The following is an 18,231-nucleotide window of genomic DNA, read 5'->3' as shown; positions in this document are numbered from 1 at the left end:
TAATGCTAATGTACCATAACTTGTTTAAACATTCCTCAATTAATGGGCATCTCTTCAAATTCCAGTTTGTAGCCACTGTAAAAATTATTGCTATGAATATTTTTAACATGTGTGAGAGTGTGAGAATTTTATAATTATTCATTATTTTTCTTGGGCAAAGGCCTAGAATTGAAATTGCTTATCATAGGGTATGAATAGTTTTATTGCATTTTGGGAATAGATGCATATTGCTCTCCAGAATGTTTGGATCAGTCCACAACTCCACCAACAATACATTAATGTTTTTATCTTAGTCAATCTAATAGATTTGAGGAAATATCTCCGAGTTGTTTGAATTTGTATTTCTCTAATCGATAATTATTTGGAACATTTTTTCCATATGAAAAATATAGCTTGAATTTCTTTTGTTTTTCCATAGGTTCTTTATAATTTAATTTTTATTTTTTATTATGTTTATTTTATTTATGTACAAATTTTTTATACATTACTAACATATTCTTGTTTGACTAAACATAATGCCCCCTTCCCCCAAAAATATAAACCCTCATGATGAATAAAGTAAGGGAAAGAAGAAAAAATTAAAATTAAAATTAAAAAATAGTAATAGGGGCAGCTAGATGGCACAGTGGATGGAGAATTTGCCCTGGAGTCAGGAACACCCAAGTTCAAATCTTGTCCCAGACATCCAAAAATCACCCAGCTGTGGTACCCTTGGCAAGCCACCCCAACCCTACTGTCCTGCAAAAGGCAAAAAACAAAACAAAACAAAATAAAATGATGATGATGATGATGATGATGATGATGATGATGATGATGATAATGATAATAATAATAGGAGTGGTAAGGTGGTACAGTGGACAGAGCACTGGCCCTGGAGCCAGGAGCACATGGGTTCAAATCTTGGCTCAGACACCCAACAATCACTCAACTGTGTGGTCCTGCGTAAGTCACCCAACCCCATCTGCCCCAGAACCCCCCCAAAATAATAATAATAATAATAATAATAATAATAATAATAATAATAATAATAATAATAATAATAAAATAATAAAATGTGCTTAAGTCTGTGTTCCAACACCATCAGCTCTGTCATGGTGGATCACATTCTTTATAATACATGAATCACAAAAACTACTTCCATATTTTTCCACTGTGGCCATTGCTGATCACAACTCCCTCTATTCATACTTCCCCACTACCATATAGTGTATTTTCTATCTCTTTTCACTCTGTCCCCTCTTCTTATATGTGCTGTAGGATAGCTGAGTGGTTCATCAGACTGATTAGTGGCCCTGGGACCAAGAGGCCTCCAAGTCCACATACCACCCCTAAGAGCCAGCAACCACCTGGCCGTCTGGCCCTGGACAGGCCATCCAATCCCAGCCCATTGCAAGAAGTAAAAAAAGAAAATGTATTATATCTGACAACTCTCCCACATGGTCCACCTACTCCTCTATCACTCACAAGCCCCTCTTCCCCCTGACCCCCTTCTCTACTTCTTACTCTAGATATCTATACCCCATTGAATAAATATGCTGTTTCCTCTGAGCCACTTCTGATGAGAGTGAAATTTCCCTCATTCTGTCTCGCCTTCTCCCCTTGCATTTCATTGCAATAGCTCATTGTAATAAATAAAATCTTATTGAATCAAATATCTTAGCCTATTCCACCTCTCCTTCCTCTTACTCCCATTAAATTTCCCTTTTAGCCATTGACTTCAATTTTAAAATAAATTATATCTTCAAATTCATCTCTCTCTCTCCTGTGCTTCATCTATAAAAGCTCCTTCTACTGCTCTATTAAATAAGAAGTTTCTTATGAATTATCAATATCATTGTTTCTATGAAGGAATACATGTAGTTCATCATCATGAAGTCCCACATATTTTACCCTTCTCCTCCACTCTCTATGCTTCCTGTATTTAAAAATCAAACTTTCCGTTCAGCTCTGGCCATTTTAACAGGAACATTTAAAATTCCCCTTGTTCATTGAAAGTCTATATTTTTCCCTGGAAGAGGACTTTCAGTTTTGCTGGGAAGTTGATTCTCAGTTGCATTCCTAACTCTTTTGCTTTCTGGAATATTATATTCTCACCCCTATGAACCTTTAATTTAGTTGCTCCTAAGTCCTGTGAGATCTTGACTACACCTCCACAATATTTGAAATGTGTCCTTCTGGCTGCTTGTAATATTTTCTCTTTGACTTGAGAGTTCTGGAATGTGGTTATAATATTCCTGGGAGGTTTTTTTGGATCATTTTCTGAGGGAAATCGGTGGATTCTCTCCATTTCTATTTTGCCCTCTGCTTCTAGGATATCAGGGCAATTTTCCTCTAAGAATTCTTTAAAAATGTGATCAAGACTCTTGCTGATTGTGACTTTCAGGTATCTCAATAATTTTTAAATTATCTTTTCTGAATTTTTTTCTACATTAATTTTTTTTTTCAATGAGATGTTTCACATTTTCTTCTAATTTTTCATTCTTTTGGTGTTGAAGTATTGTGTCTTGACTTCTCATAATGTCAGCAGCTTCCTTTAGTTCCATTCTACTTCTGAAGGATTTGTTTTCCTCAGAGAGCTTTCTTATTTCTTTTTCCATCTGGCCAACTCTGGTTTTTAAAGTATTCTTTTCCTTAATAACTTTTTGAACTGTTTTATCCATTTGATCTCTGCTGATTTTTAACATATTATTTTCTTCAGCATTCTTTTGGATCTCCTTGACTAAGCTGTTGACTTCTTTTTCCTGCATTTCTCTCATTTCTTTTCCCTTTTTTCCTTCTATCTCTCTCACTTGATTTTCAAAATCTTTTTTGAGCTCTGTCATAGCCTGAACCCTATTTCCATTTTTCTTGCAGTCGTTAGATTCAGAAACTTCTATTTTCTCATTTCAGATAAAGCATTTTGATCCTTCTTTGGATCATAGACAATGCATTTCCCAATGGTGTTCCTCTTTTTTCTCTGTTTACTAATTTCTCCAGCCTGTGCCTGGTTTTGTGGTAGTTCCTGAGCTTCTGAGTATTATTGGGACACCCCCACACACAAGGATTTCTGTGTTTGAAACTCTGTCTTCCCTCCTGGTCTTTGAATGACCACAAGTGCATACCTCTTCCATGGGACTGAGGTGGGGTTGCCCTGCTGTTCTATGGGGGGCCTAGACTGTGATCAGTTTATGAATGTGGCCAAAGCCCTAGAGTCCTGTTCAAAGTTTAGAGGACAGACCTTAGAAGTCTCTCTCTCCAATTTTAATGTTAAGGCATTCAATAAGTAATTAAATTTGAGTAGAAATACCATTTTTTATTATGTTAGTTGGACTGAACAATGAACAATGGACATTTTTCTAGTGCTTTATAATTGTGTTCATAACATTTCTAGATTTTTCTTTCTAGGTAGGTACCCAAGTAGGTAATGTTGCATTTGCTTTAAATCAAATTTCTCTTTATATCTCTTGTTCTTGGGCTTTGTGTTTCATCTATAAAATGATGATTTATATCAATTATTTTACACCCTGCTATTTTGTTGAATTTGTTCATTGATTCAAGCAGTTTTTAAGCTGATTTTTTTGGGTTCTCTAAGTATACCATCATATCATAGCCATCAGAGAAGTTGCTTCAATATTTTCCCCACAGCTGCTATCACTAGCTGCATTTCCTTCCACTGTATTCCTCCTTACTCTCATCTATTGAATTTTCTCTCTCCTTTCATACTCTCCCTGTTCAGAAGTGTGATATATCTGAGTACCCTCTTCCATGATCTTCCCTCTTTTCTATTACCTACTGCCCCCAACCTTCCATCCATTCCCCGTTATCCCATCCCTTTCCTCTCATTTGTCTTTGTATTTCTATATCTTATTATGTGTGTATGCTTTGTCCTCTCTGAGTCATTTCTGATGAGAATGATGGCTCACTCATTCCCCCACATTTCCCTCCTTCTACTCCATTGTTAAAGCTTTTTCTTGACTCTTATCTTAATACCTTAACCCCTTCTTCCTCTCCTTTTCATTCCTCCCAATACATTCCTTTCTCACACATTGACTCCATCTTTTTACTGTATTTTACTACTATATATATATATACATATAAGTTCCACATAATTACTCCTTTTTTTCCATCCCCTCTATGGTTCCCCTGAGTCCTATACTTGGAGATCAAATCAAACTTTATATTCTGCTCTGGGTATTTCACTAGGAAAATTTGAAAGTACCCTGTTTTATTGAAAATCCATCTTTTTCGCTGAAAGAGGATGTTCAGGTTTGATGGGTTATTGATTCTTGGTTGTAAATCAAGATCTTTTGCCTTCCAGAAAATTTTATTCCAAGCCCTATGAGTCTTTGTGTAGACACTGACAGATCTTGTGTAATCTTGAGTATTGAGCCACAATAGTTGAAATGTTTGTTTCTGGCAGCTTTCAGTAATTTTCTTTTTGACTTGGGAGTTTTGGAGTTTGGTTGTGATATCACTGGTAGTTTATCTTTTGAAATCTCTTTCAGGGGGTGACTAGTGAATTCCCTCTATTTCTATTGTTTCCTCTGCTTCTAGGATTTCAGGTCAATTTTGCAGTGTACTTCTTAAAAAATGAAATCAAGGCTCTTTTGCTGGTCTGATTTTCAGGTACCCCAATAATTTTTAAATTATCTCTCCTAGAACTGTTTTTGATGTCAGTTGTTTGTCCAATGAGATATTTCACATTTTGTTCTATTTTTTGGTATAGTTTTATTTCTTCCTGAGTTCTTGCAAAGTCATCAGCTTCCTTTAGTTCCATTCAGCATTTGAAGGAATGATTTTCTTCAGAGAGCTTTGTAATCTCCTTTTCCAGGTGGCCAACTCTACCTTTTAAGCCATTCTTCTCTTGATTTGCCTTTTGGGCTGCTTTTTCCATTTGGCCTAAACTGCTATTTAATATTTTATTTTCTTCAGTTTTTTTGTATTTCTTTCATATAGTTGCTGACTTGGTTTTCATGATTTATCTGCATCTCTCTCATTTCTCCTCCCAATTTTTCCTCTACCTCCCTTAATTTCTGATCAAAGTCTTTATTTTTAACTCATCCATAGCTTGAGTCCTTTTTATATTCCTCTTGGAGGTTTTGGATACAGAAGTTTCCATTTTGTCATCATCTGAGTATGTATTTTGATCCTCCATAGGGCCAAAGTAATTTTCTATGGTAAGATTCTTCTTTTTCCTATTGTTTGCTCATTTCAGGCCTATGATTGGTTTGCCACACTAACAAGGTTTTGGGGAGTTTTGGGGACAATCCACAGGGACCTCAATTCTTCCAAGGTCATATGAGAGACTCTAACTATTATCTTGCCTGTTTTCAGGCCCTTCTATCTGCCCTTGGGAATGTGAGAAGGGACCCTGCTAGGCCATGGTGATATTGTTGGGGCCCAAACTGCAACCTGGATCTGAGCATGGCCAAAGAGCTGAGTGCTGCCCCAGGGGGAACAGAGAGAGACCTCTGCATTCTCCCCTGACACACTTTTCTCCTATGGGCTGAGAGCTATAGAGGTGCATACTGGTTTCCCTGATACCCCCTACAGGTTCTCACTGCAAGTCTGCTCTAGGGTCAGAGCTCTGCCATGCACTCACTCTTGTGTGGCAGAGTTCTTACACCATCTCTTCTGGCTGTTCCCAATGATCCCTGGGCCAAGGGGTCCTCCTCTGCCATGGACCCAGGTACCCAGCTCAGCTGTGCTGTGCTGCAGTTTTTTCCCAACCTCCTGTCCTGGTATAACAGACCTTTCCTGTGCAACTTCTAAATTTTCTTGGCCTGAGAAATTTTATCAGACATTCTTTATGTGGGTTCTGCTACTCTAAACTTTGTCTAGTCATAACTTGATAGCTTTTGGAGTTTTGGGGGAATGAGTTCTGGGGACTTCCTGTCTTCATGCCACCATCTTGGCTTCACCCTTAAATCTGTATTAATTCCAAGAAGGTGATGTGGATAAGTGAGTAGAGTCCTATAGTCAGCAGGATTTTGTATTTTTGTAAGGATTCATCTATTTCATTCATGTTTTCAAATTTATTGGCACATAGTTCAGCAAAGTAACTCCATATTATTAATATTCTCCTCATTGGTGACTAGATCATCTTTTTCATTTTTAATACTGGAAAGATGATTATTTTTTTAAATCAGATTAACAAAAATATCTCTTTAATGACTTTTTCATAAAAACAATTCTTTTTTCTATTTATTTCATCAATGTTTTTCTTGCTTTCAATTTTGTTAATCTCTCCCTCACTTTTCAGAATTTCTAATTTTGTATTTAATTGGGGATAAGTAATTTGTCCTTTTTCTACCTTTTTCTAGTTGCATGCTTAATTCATTGATTTCCTTTTTTTTCTATTTTATTCTTTTTAGCATTTGGTGATATAAAGTTTCCCCTCAAAACTGCCTTGGCTACATCTCATAACTTTTGGTATGATATCTCATTATTATCATTTTCTTGGATATAATTATCCATTATTTCAATGATTTGTTGTTTGATCCAACCATTATTTAAAATTGTTATTAGATTCAAATTAGTTTTTGGTTCATCTTCCCTTGACCTATTATATGCAATTTATATTGCATAATGGTCTGAGAAGTATACATTTATTATTTAAGCCTTTCTGCATTTAATTATATGCTTGATGATATGTTACTATTTGACTACATTATATTTTATGGCTTAATATGAGGTCAGTTTTGGTATAGGTGTCATACACTGCAGAGAAAAAGGTATATTCTTTTCAATCCTCTTTATGTTTTCTTCATTGATCTATCATATCCAAGTTTTCTAAGATTTCATTCATCTTTTTAACTTCCTTCCTGTTTTATCTATTCTGAAAGAGGGGAATTTGAGGTTACTCATTATTAAAATTTTGCTATCTATAACTCCTTGAAATTCACTCAAGTTTTCCTCTAGGAATTTAAATGCTCTAACACTAGGTACACTCATTTTTACTAACTATTTAACTTCAGTATCTATGGTGAAATGCCATATAACAGAGGACAAAGGACCTGGATTTTATAAGCAAGGATTTACTACCCTGCAATATTCAGGATATACTTTCAGGGAAAATAGTTAACATTCAATAAAATAGAGGACTTGAAAATTTTCCAGACAAAAAAGACCAGAAATGAACAAGGAATACATTTGCCAAATACATGACTTGATACACAGAAAGGTAAATGGAAATGGGAAGGCCAAAACAAAGCAAAAGAAAACAAATGTTAGTCAAGACCATCAAATTGTATACAACCCTCAAAGGGAAGATATAACACTTGAATTACTTTAAAGAAGATGTAGTTTTCTTCTTTATTCCTTTCAATTATCTCTCTCTCTCTCTCTCTCTCTCTCTATATATATATATATATATATATATATATATATATATATATATATATCTTTGCTTTCATTTTATCTGAGATCAAGATCACTAACCCTGATTTTTTAAATTCAGCTGAAGCATAATATATTTTTTCCATGATTCTACCTTTATCCTGTATGTATCTCTCTACTTCAAAATGTTTCTTCTAAACAACATATTGAAAGATTCTGTTATTTAATCCATTCTGCTATCTGCTTCCATTTTATGGGACAATTATTCCCATTTAAATTTATAGTTAAGATAATTTATTCTGTATTTTTTCCCTCCAAGCTATCTTTCCCCATTTTATGTTATTCTCTTTCCTTTCCTCTTATTCCTCCTCACCAAAATTTTACTCCTTTCTCTTTTAGCCTTTCACTTTCAGTTTATTTTCACTTATAATTTGCAAGGCAAATGGGGTTAGGTGGCTTACCCAAGGCCCCACAACTAGGTAATTATTAAGTGTTTGAGACCAGATTTGATCCCAGGTACTCCTGACTCCAGGGTCGGTGCTTTATCCACTGTGCCACCTCGCTGCCCAAGTACAATATATTTTAAAACCAAATGGTAATTTGTATTATTCCCTCTCTGTGCCAAATCTAACAAATAGAGGTTGTTTTTACCCAGTGTTCAAAACCTCCCTCCTTTACCCTAAAATTATACATCATTTTGTCTTTATATTTAGCGTTATTTATCTCTCAATTTCAATTAATTAGGTACCATCAATCACAGTTTTATTATTTGATTGCTTGAAAAGTTCAGATTGAATGATTGATTAATAAGCAGCTTTGCCTCAGTCTCTAAGTACCTCTCTTCTTCTGTATCATTAGAAGTACACTATTTACTAATGTTGAATTACTTTACATTACAATCATTTTATTCCTTATCCCCTTTGCAAATACTCTCCAAGGACACACAATTCTCATGAGACAAAGAATCATCTGAAGTCAAATCATTTCATGAATTATTTGTACCCCTACCCACTATTTTCTCCCACACTTCCCCCTCTCCCCACCCAGGGAACATAACCCTTTATTAAGTTCAATATTGATTTAATTAACTATAAAAATCTCACCCCCCCATGAACTGCACTTAACCCCTATAAGAAGTTGGCATTATGTCCAACCCTGATTTAACTGACTATAAGAATCTCAAATGGTTCTAAGTACCAAGACAGATTGAATGTCTCAATTAAGAACTTTACAATTGCTTGTAAGTTATTGGGGACATAGACACAGCACCACCCAACTTATGATACACTCATCAGACAAAGTGTTTCCTTTTGTTAGCACAGCAGAATTAGAGCAGGTTAAAGGAAACTGAGACACTTAAATTTAGAGCAATTACTCCTTTTCATTAGGACTTTTGCCTCAAGCATATTGATGTCATCTTGGATCTCTTTAATGGTAAGATAAGATCGAACCACAACCATATCCTCTAAGTCCAATTTCTTCAATTATATTATACCCTTCAATTATTCTAAGAGAAATACAATTTTCAAGAGTTAAGGCCCTAGGCATTTTTATCCTGGGAATTCCTTATGGAGAAGTTCTGTATATTCCTTCAATGGCTATATTGTCTTCTTGCTCCAGTAGATTTGGACAATTTTCCCAGATAATTTCCTGCATGATGTTTTCCAGGTTCTTTTACTGATCTATCCTTTCTTATAATCCAATAATTCATAAACCTTCTCTACTGGATCTATTTTGTAGGTCATTCATGTTCCCTAAAATTTAGGTACTTTACAATTTCTTCAATTTTTTACTCTTTTTTTGATGATATTTTATAGTCTCATAGATTCATTGGTTTCTATTTGTTGAACTCAAGATTTTAGGGTTTTATTTTCTTCAATTAACTTTTATGTTTTCTCTTTCAGTTGGTTATTTTTATTTTTAAAGGAGTTGATTTCTTTGATCAAATTTTCACAATTCTCCTACATGACTCAATTCTCTTATCTCTTTTATTTTCCTCTCTTCTTTGGTTTTTAAATTCTATTCTTTTCTTAGCTCTCCTTTGAGTTTTTGGATTTGAATCAAAATCATAGACTCTTTTGAGACTTCCCTTCTGAGTAATTTTTCACTGATTTCTTCTTCCAACATGGCATTGTTACCACCTTTATGTACAATGTAGTGTTCTATAGTGAGCACTCTTTTAGGTTTTTTTCCCTCATCTTTGTTGTTTTAGCTTTGCTACTGGTATAGTGGGAGTGAAGAACTAAGCTTTTTTTGATGGGCTGGGATCTGATCCCTGGCTTGTTGTTGGCTAAGATATAGTCTAGGCCTTGCTTTTGCAGAAGATTCTGCTTATGAAGTAGTTTGTTGGCAACCCAGTCTTGTCTTTTAACTCATTATTTCCAGGGTTTAGCCTTTGTTTGGGGTTGGTTCCTTCTCTGATGGTTTGCTATCTAGCTGCTGGGACCTATGCTGTTGTCAAGATGTCAGGACCTGGACTGCATTGTGACCTAAGTCCTCCAACTGACTTTCACCCTCTCCTATCTCGTTTGGCTTACTTCCCATTTCTCTTCACAGGGACAGACCTCCAAAAAAGATACTTCATGATGTCTACAATTGTAAACTTCTTTAGGTCTTCTATTTTTCTTGGTGGTATCTGTATCTTTAATGTCAGTGCAGAGCTTTAATTTATATTTGGCAGGGAAAAGCCTTGGGATCATGTTAGCTTTTTGCTACCATCTTGGATCTGCCCTGGAAGTTCATTATGCAATATAATAATAAGACAGTATTACATTAAGTGTTTCTTAAAATTATTCATCTCAGGAATAATCAGACTTCAAGGACTCTAGTGAATTATTGAAGAGAAGTTCATGTCATACTGGAGAGCATTCTTTAAGTTGGAGAATGATTTTTATGGAGCCTTTCTACCTCCTTTAAGTGTTAAATAGTCTGGAAAAGCTGTACACATAAATTTGCATTTAATTTTTGCATATTATCATTTAGTATATGAGAAATTAGAACTAAGAGGGAAAAATAAAATAATTTGATAGGAAGGAAAAATATAAGTGATGCTTTTAAAAACAGATATTCATTCAGATTCTGTGAGTGTTTTGCTTTTTGGGTTTTTTTCCCTCTAAATACGGAAGGTGTTGTCCATAGCAAGCCTCCCATAATTGTACAAGATCTCTTAATTGTTGAGAGCAGCTGCTGCATACATCAGAGCTGATAAACTCACAATGTTGTTGTCAATGTATAAAATATTCTTTTGCTTCTGCTCCCTTCACTAAACATCCTTTACTGCAATTTGTTCCATGCTTCTCTAGAGTTCTACTTTACTTGGCATCTTGTAGAACAATAACACTCCATATCATTCCTATGCCATAACTTGTTCAGTTATTTTCAAATTGATGGGCATCCCTTTCAATTTCCAATTCTTTGTCAATACAAAAAGAGTTATAATAAATATTTTTGAACATATGGGACATTTCTCATTTTTTACAATTTCTTGGGATATGGGCCTGTTGTGTCAAATAATATCAATTTAATTGCTCTTTGGGCCTAGTTTGTTTTTATTTCTCTTTGGAATGAGTGGATTAATTCACAACATCACCCACATTAAATTAATGACCCAATTTTCTTGCAACTTTTCCAACAATGATTGTTTCCCTTGTTGTCATTTAACTTATCTTAATTTGTAAGATTATACATCATAGTTGTATTCTCTATTTTTCAGAAGATTATATATAGCAATTTTTTTCAGAAACATTTTTTTTCAGAATCATTAAATTCTTACTTGGAAAGCTACCTCTTCATATCCTTTGAAAACTTATCAACTGGGAAATGACTTGCAAGTTTATGAATTTGATTCAATTGTCTATTCTTTATAAATTAAAACTTGATAAAAAACCCCTAACTGTGAAAATTGTTTGACAGTTTTCTATTTTCCTTCTAACCTTGGAAGCATTGGTTTTATTTTTACAAAATCTATTTAATTTAATATATCAAAAATCTCCATTTTGCAGTTTATGAAGAGCTCTATTTCTTGGTTGATCATAAATTTGTCTTAATTCTACAGAACCAGGAGATGAGTATTTCTTGATTTGTTATTTCATATGTATGGAATTGCCCTTTTTGTCTAAATACTATATATATTTTAGCTATATTTTCTTATAGTATGTAAGATGTTGGTCTATGCCTAATTTTTGTCATACTATTTTTCAGTTTTCCCAGTAATTTGTGTGGAATAGTGAGTTCTTATACCAGAAGTTAATGTCTTAGGGTTTGTCAGCAATAGATAACTTTACTCATTTAGTTGTGCTTCTTTTGTACCAATATCACTACATTGGTTCCTTAATTTATTTCTTAAATAGTACCAGCAGTTGTTATGACTGCCAATTTATAATATAGGTTTAGGTCTTGTGCAACTAGATCATCCTCTTTTATAGCTTTTTTTTTCACCAATTCATTTGGTTTTCTTGATCTCTGGTTGCACAAGATAAATTTTCCTCCTATTTTTTTCTAGTTAAATTAAATAGTTTTTTGATAATTTATTTGGTATGACAATACAAAATTTGATTTTGAAATAATTTTCATTTTTATTATATGAACTCAGGCTAACCATGAACAAATGATATTTATCTAATTTTTGTTCTGACTTTACTTGTATTAAAACTATTTTGTAATTTTGTTGATATAATTTCTGGGTTTGTCTTGGTAGGTAGATTCCCACGTATTTTAAGTGTTCTAAAGTTACTTTAAATGAAATTTCTCTTTCTATCTCTTAACCTTGGGCTTTCTTAAATATGTAAAACTTTTGATGTTTACTAATTTTATTGGGTTCTTGAAGTATTCCATCATAGCATCTGCAAAGAGTGAAAGTGTTGCTTCCTCAGTGCTGATATCGATTGCTGCAATTTCTTTTTCTTCCCTTAATCAGAAAGCTAATATCTCTAATATTATATTAAAAAGAAATGATTATAATGGGGCATCATCATTTCACCCTGATATTATCAGAAGTACCCCTAGTTTATACACACTATATAAAATGTTTGTTGATGATTTTATAAAGATACTGTTTATTATTTTAATGAAAACTCCATTTATTCTATACTCCCTATTGTCTTTAATAGAAATGGATCCTATATATTTTTCAAAGACTTTTTCATTATCTATTGAGATAATGACAAAATTTCTGGTTTTGTTATTGATTTTTTCTTTTATGTTGAAGGTTTTGCTAATATTTAACCATTCCTACGCACCCTCATATAAAGCCTTCTAGTAATAATTTGTGGTAATCTCATTGTTATTTTATTTAAGACTTTTTCATGGATGTTCATTGGGAAATTGATCTATAATTTTCTTGGTCACTTTGGGTCCTTCTTGGTTTAAGTATCAACACCATATTTGATGAAAGGTATTTATCAGACTTCCTTCTCCTATCTTAAAAAAATCATTGGAATTTATTATTCCTTAAAGGTTTCATAGAATTCAATTGTAAATACATCTGGATCTTGAGATTTATTTTCCAGGAGTTTATTGGTGACTTCTTTAATATATTTTTCTGAAATGAGTTATTTATGTATTTTATATTCTTTCCTATGAATCTGTTAACTGTATTTTTTGCAAAAATTCTTGCATTTCACTGAATTTGGCAAATTTAGGAAAGGCAGAAATAATGAATGCATACTTCTCAGACCATGATGGAATAAAAATTACACATAATAATGGGTCACAGGAAGATAAACCAAAACCTAATAGGAAACATACTTAAAAATCATAAAAACAATCAATAATTATTTCCAAGAAAATAATAATAATAATGATAATAATATTAATAATAATAATGAGACATTGTACAAAAATATATGGGATGAAGTCAAAGCAGTTTTAAGGAGAAACTAAATGCTTGTATGATATAATAGAGGAAAAGGAGTTCAACAAATTAAGTATGCAAATAAAAAAGCTAGAAAAAGAGCAAATTAAATATCCCCAATAAAATAAAAAATTAGCAATTCTGAAAATCAAGGGAGTGATTAATAAAATTGAAAGCCAGAAAATCCTTGATCTAATAAATAAAATTAAAGGTTGTTTTTAGCCAATCTGATAGATGTGAAGTGATACCTCAGAATTGTTTTAATTTGCATTTCTCTATTTAATAATGATTTGGAGCATTTTATTCATGTGAGTGTATATAGCTTTAACTCCTTTATTTGAAAACTGTCATATCCTCTGACCATAAATTGGGGAATAAATTGCAAAGTTATAAATTTGAAGCAATTCTCTCTATATATTTTAGAAATAAGACCTTTATCAGAACTCCTAGTTGTGAAGGTTATTTGCCAGCTTTCTGCTTTCCTTCTGATTTTGGCAGCATTGATTTTATTAGTGCAAAAACTTTTTAATTTGATACAGTTAAAAATAAATCAGTATACCATTTATAAAATACGTTTTCCTTTTGTTTGGTCATTAAATTGTCCCCTTTCCATAAATCTGATAGAGTGTTTCTTGGTCTGTTAATTTATCTATGTTGCTGCCTGTTATGTCTAGATCCTGTACCAATTTTGACCTTATTTTGAAATAGCATGGGAGATGTGGGTGTATGCCTAGGTTTTGCCATACTATTTTCCAGTTTTCTAAAGTTTTTTTTCAAATAATGAGTTCTTATCCCAGAGACTGATGTCTTTGAATCTGTCAAAAAGTAGATTAATCTAGGCATTTCCTACTGTTTAATTTGAAAATATTCTAATGCACTGATCCTTTGCTCTATTTCTTAACCTGTACAATGTAGTTTTGATGACTGCTTTTTTATAGTTTAATTTTTGATCTGGTAGAATTAGATCACCTTCCTTTACATTTTTACTTCATCAGTTCCCTTGCTATTATTTACCTTTTGGTGCTCCAGTTAAATTTTGTGACTATTTTTTTTTCTAGCTCAAAAAAGTAGTTATTTGGTGGTTTGATTGGTATGGACTGAATAGGTAATTCAATTTGGGTAGAATTTATAATATAGCCTTTAATTTCTTACATTTAGGCATCTTCATTTAAATTTTTCATTATTTCCCTTGATCTTCTTGATCTTTTGTTCTTCTAGATAACTTGTCACTATTTTATATAGCTCTAGAAAGTTTGGGCAGTTTGGGGAAATTTTTTAATTTTGGTAGAGTTGTCATAGCTTATCCATGAGAAATAGGCATTTCCCAATTTTGGGGGTGCCATTTAATTTGTGTGAAAAATATTTGTGATTGTATTCATATTGTGTCTGAGTTTGACTTGACAGAGTTTTCAAATATTTTATGTTGGCTATAGTTGCTTCAAATGAAATTTCTATTCCTATCTCTTGTTGTTTCTTTTTGTCAAATATAAGTGTTGATGGTTTATGTCTGTTTATTTTATATCCTGATACTTTGCTACAGTTGTTAAATGATTGTGCTATGCAAAATTCCTAACTGTATTCTATTAGAGAAAAAAACTTAAGAGATTTGTAGGAAGATCAGCTGTGAAGGACTTAACTATTATCACCAGCAATATAATTATCTAAGATAGTCCCAAAGAACTCTTGTTGAAAAATGCTGTTCTCCTCCAGAAAAAAGATGGAAACTGAGTGTATATTAAATGCTTGGAAAATTGCAAAATAATAATATTAAAAGTATACATAAACACAATTCTCACCACCTATACAAAAATAAAACCAAATTAAGCACAGGATTTAGACTAAACAGTGGTAACACAGAAAAATTAAGAGAACTAAATATAATGCATTTGTCAAATCTATGGAGTTGGCAGAAAGTTATATCCATGCAGGAGAATGAAAACATTAAAAATTGCAAAATGGATGATTTTGGTTATATTTAAATTAAAAGGACTTTGAACAATCAAAAATATGTCACCCAAGATTAGAAGGAATGCATATGAATGGGAAACAATTTTCACACCTTGTGTTTCTGTTAAATGACTTATTTCTGAAACATATTGAGAAGTAAAATCAAATTTCTAAGATTACAAATCATTCTTCAAATGATAAATATTCAAAGGATATGCAACATTCAGATGAAGTAATTAAAACTAAGGTCTTATGAGAAAATACTTTGAATCATTGCTGATTTGAGAAATTCAAGTTAAAACATTTATGCAGCACTATCATACACCTATCAGACTGGCTAAGATAAAGAAAACAAAGCAGAACCATCAAAGTTGGAGAAGATATGGGAAAACAAGAATTCTAATATTTCATTGCTGGAGTTATGAATTGATCCAACCATTGTGGAGAGCAATTTTGAATTAAGCCTAAAAGGAAATAAAACTGTGCATACCCTTTGATACAGCAATACCACTACTAGGTCTATATCCCAAAGAGACCATAAAATGATAAAATTCCACAAACACTATGTATTTTCAAAGAATAGGAGATTGAAGGGATGTCCATCACTTGAGGAATGACTAACCTAGTTATAGATTATGAATTTTATAGAGTATTTAGTTTTGGGGGGGGTTGGTTTTTTTTTTAGGTTTTTGCAAGGCAAACGGGGTTAAGTGGCTTGCCCAAGAGCATGCAGCTAGGTAATTATTAAGTGTGTGAGACCGGATTTGAACACAGGTACTCCTGACTCCAGGGCTGGTGCTTTATCCACTAGGCCACCTAGCTGCCCCAGTATTGAGTTTTTAAGAAATCATTAAAAGTCAGATTTTAAGGGGTGGCTAGGTGGCGTAGTGGATAAAGCACTGGCGTTGGAGTCAGGAGCACCTGGGTTGAAATCCGGTCTCATATATTTAATAATTACCTAGCTGTGTGGCCTTGGGCAAGCCACTTAACCCCATTTGCCTTGCAAAAAAAAAAACAAAAACTAAAAAAAGTCAGATTTTAGAAAATTATGGAAATTTTTGCATGAATGAAGTGAGCAGAAACAAGAAAATATTATATGCATTGCTACACTGTGGGCTGATCAACTCTAATGGATTCAGCTCTTCTCTGCAGTTCAGTAGTCAAAAACAATATTGAGTGAATTATTGGTTGAATATTTCATTCACATTCAGGGTTTAAAAGAAAACAAACAGCTTCTGTTTATGAGATTCCTCAGCCCCTGTCTCCCACTTTGAGAGAGGTGTGCCATTCTGTAAAGATATATTAATTTAAAAAAAAAAACATTTTAGGGGGCAGAGCCAAGATGGCTACAGCAGAAGAGCCAAATTATGACTCTAAATTTTCTAGAGACAGAATCCACAGAAAGATCCAGTGAAGCAATTTTCCAGAACAAGGTAACCTAGAAAATAGTGGAAAGACGCCCACCGCTCCACCAGATTAGAGAGGCAGCCTGACAAAGTGAAGCAAATTCTGTCTCCTGGAGACAGCCCCAGGGCACTTGGGAGGCATAGCTCATGGCAGTGAGGGCAATTTCTTGACTTACAGCACAGTTGAGCACAAGGCACAAATTGGAGGATCAGTGGAGGGGAGGTCTGCCAGAAGAAGTGCAGGAAGCCCAGGCCCTCAGGGCAGTTGCTGCAGTCAGCAGGTCAGCTCAGCTGTGGTGGCCACAGGGCAGCCCAGATCCAGGAAATAGAAACAGGCCTGGAACCAGTAAACAGGAGTGGAACCAGTAACTAGGAGACCCCAGGCAACTGAGCCTTGAGTGCCCAGTACACTGAAGGTAGGGAAGTGGAGAGAGAATTCAAAGGTCTGTCCTCTATACCTGGAACAGGATTCTGGGACTCTGACCACATTTAGATCCTGATCACAGTCTAGGCCCCCATCGAACAGCCCCTCCCCCAGCCTCAGGACCTTGGCAGAGGATGCACTTGTGATCCTTCATAGACTAGGAGGCAAGTCAGAGCTTCAGACATTGAGATCCTTATGGGGGGAGTGTCCCAATAATACTTAAAAGCTCATGAATCACTCCAAGAGCAAAGGCTAGAGAAAAAAGAGGAACACCATTGAGAAATAAACTGTCTATCATCCCAAGAAGGATCAAAATACTCAATTTGAAGATGAGGAAGTACAAGCTCCTGTATCTAAAGACTCCAAGAAAAACAGAAATTGGGCTCAAGTTATGACAGAGCTCAAAAAAAAAAAGATTTTGGAAATCAAGTAAGGGAAATAGAAGAAAAATTGGGAATAGAAATTAGAGAGAAGGAGGAAAAACATGAAAAAGAAGTCAACAGCTTAGTCAAGGAGATCCAAAGAAATGCTGTAGGAAAAAAAAAAAACATGTTAAAAACCAGAATAGGTCAAATGGATAAAACAGTTCAAGAAGTTATTGCTGAGAAGAAAGCTTTTAAAAAAGAGTTGTCCAGATGGAAAAAGAGATAAGAAAGCTCTCTGAGGAAAATAAATCCTTCAGATGTAGAATGGTGTTGAAGCTGAGGACTTTATGAGAAGCCAAGACACGAATGAAAAATTAAAAGAAAATGTGAAACATCTCATTGAAAAAGGAACTTATATGGAAACAAAATTCTAGAAAGATAATTTAAAAATTATTGGGATAGGGTAGCTAGGTTGCACAGTAGATAAAGCGTTGGCCTTGGAGTCAGGAGTACCTGGGTTCAAATCCGGTCTCAAACACTTAATACTTACCTAGCTGTGTGGCCTTGGGCAAGCCACTTAACCCCATTTGCCTTGCAAAAAAAAAAAAAACCTAAAAAAAAATTATTAGGATGCCTGAAAGTGTCATGATCAGGAAAAGAGCCATTTTTAAATAATTCCTACAGGAAAATTGCCCTGATATCCTAGAAGCAGAGGACAAAATAGAAATTGAGATAATTCACTGATCTCCCCCAGAAAGAGAACAAGGAAAAAACAAACCTCTAGGAATATCATAGCCAAGTTCAAGAACTCCCAAGTCAAAGAGAAAATATTACAAGCAGTCAGAAGAACACAATTCAAATATCATGGAGCTGCAGTCAGGATCACACATGACTTAGCAGCAACTACATTGAGGGCTCCTA

The sequence above is a fragment of the Macrotis lagotis genome, chromosome 5 (assembly GCF_037893015.1).
Source record: "Macrotis lagotis isolate mMagLag1 chromosome 5, bilby.v1.9.chrom.fasta, whole genome shotgun sequence".
Taxonomy (NCBI): domain Eukaryota; kingdom Metazoa; phylum Chordata; class Mammalia; order Peramelemorphia; family Peramelidae; genus Macrotis; species Macrotis lagotis.
Note: the sequence above shows the minus strand (reverse complement) of the source record.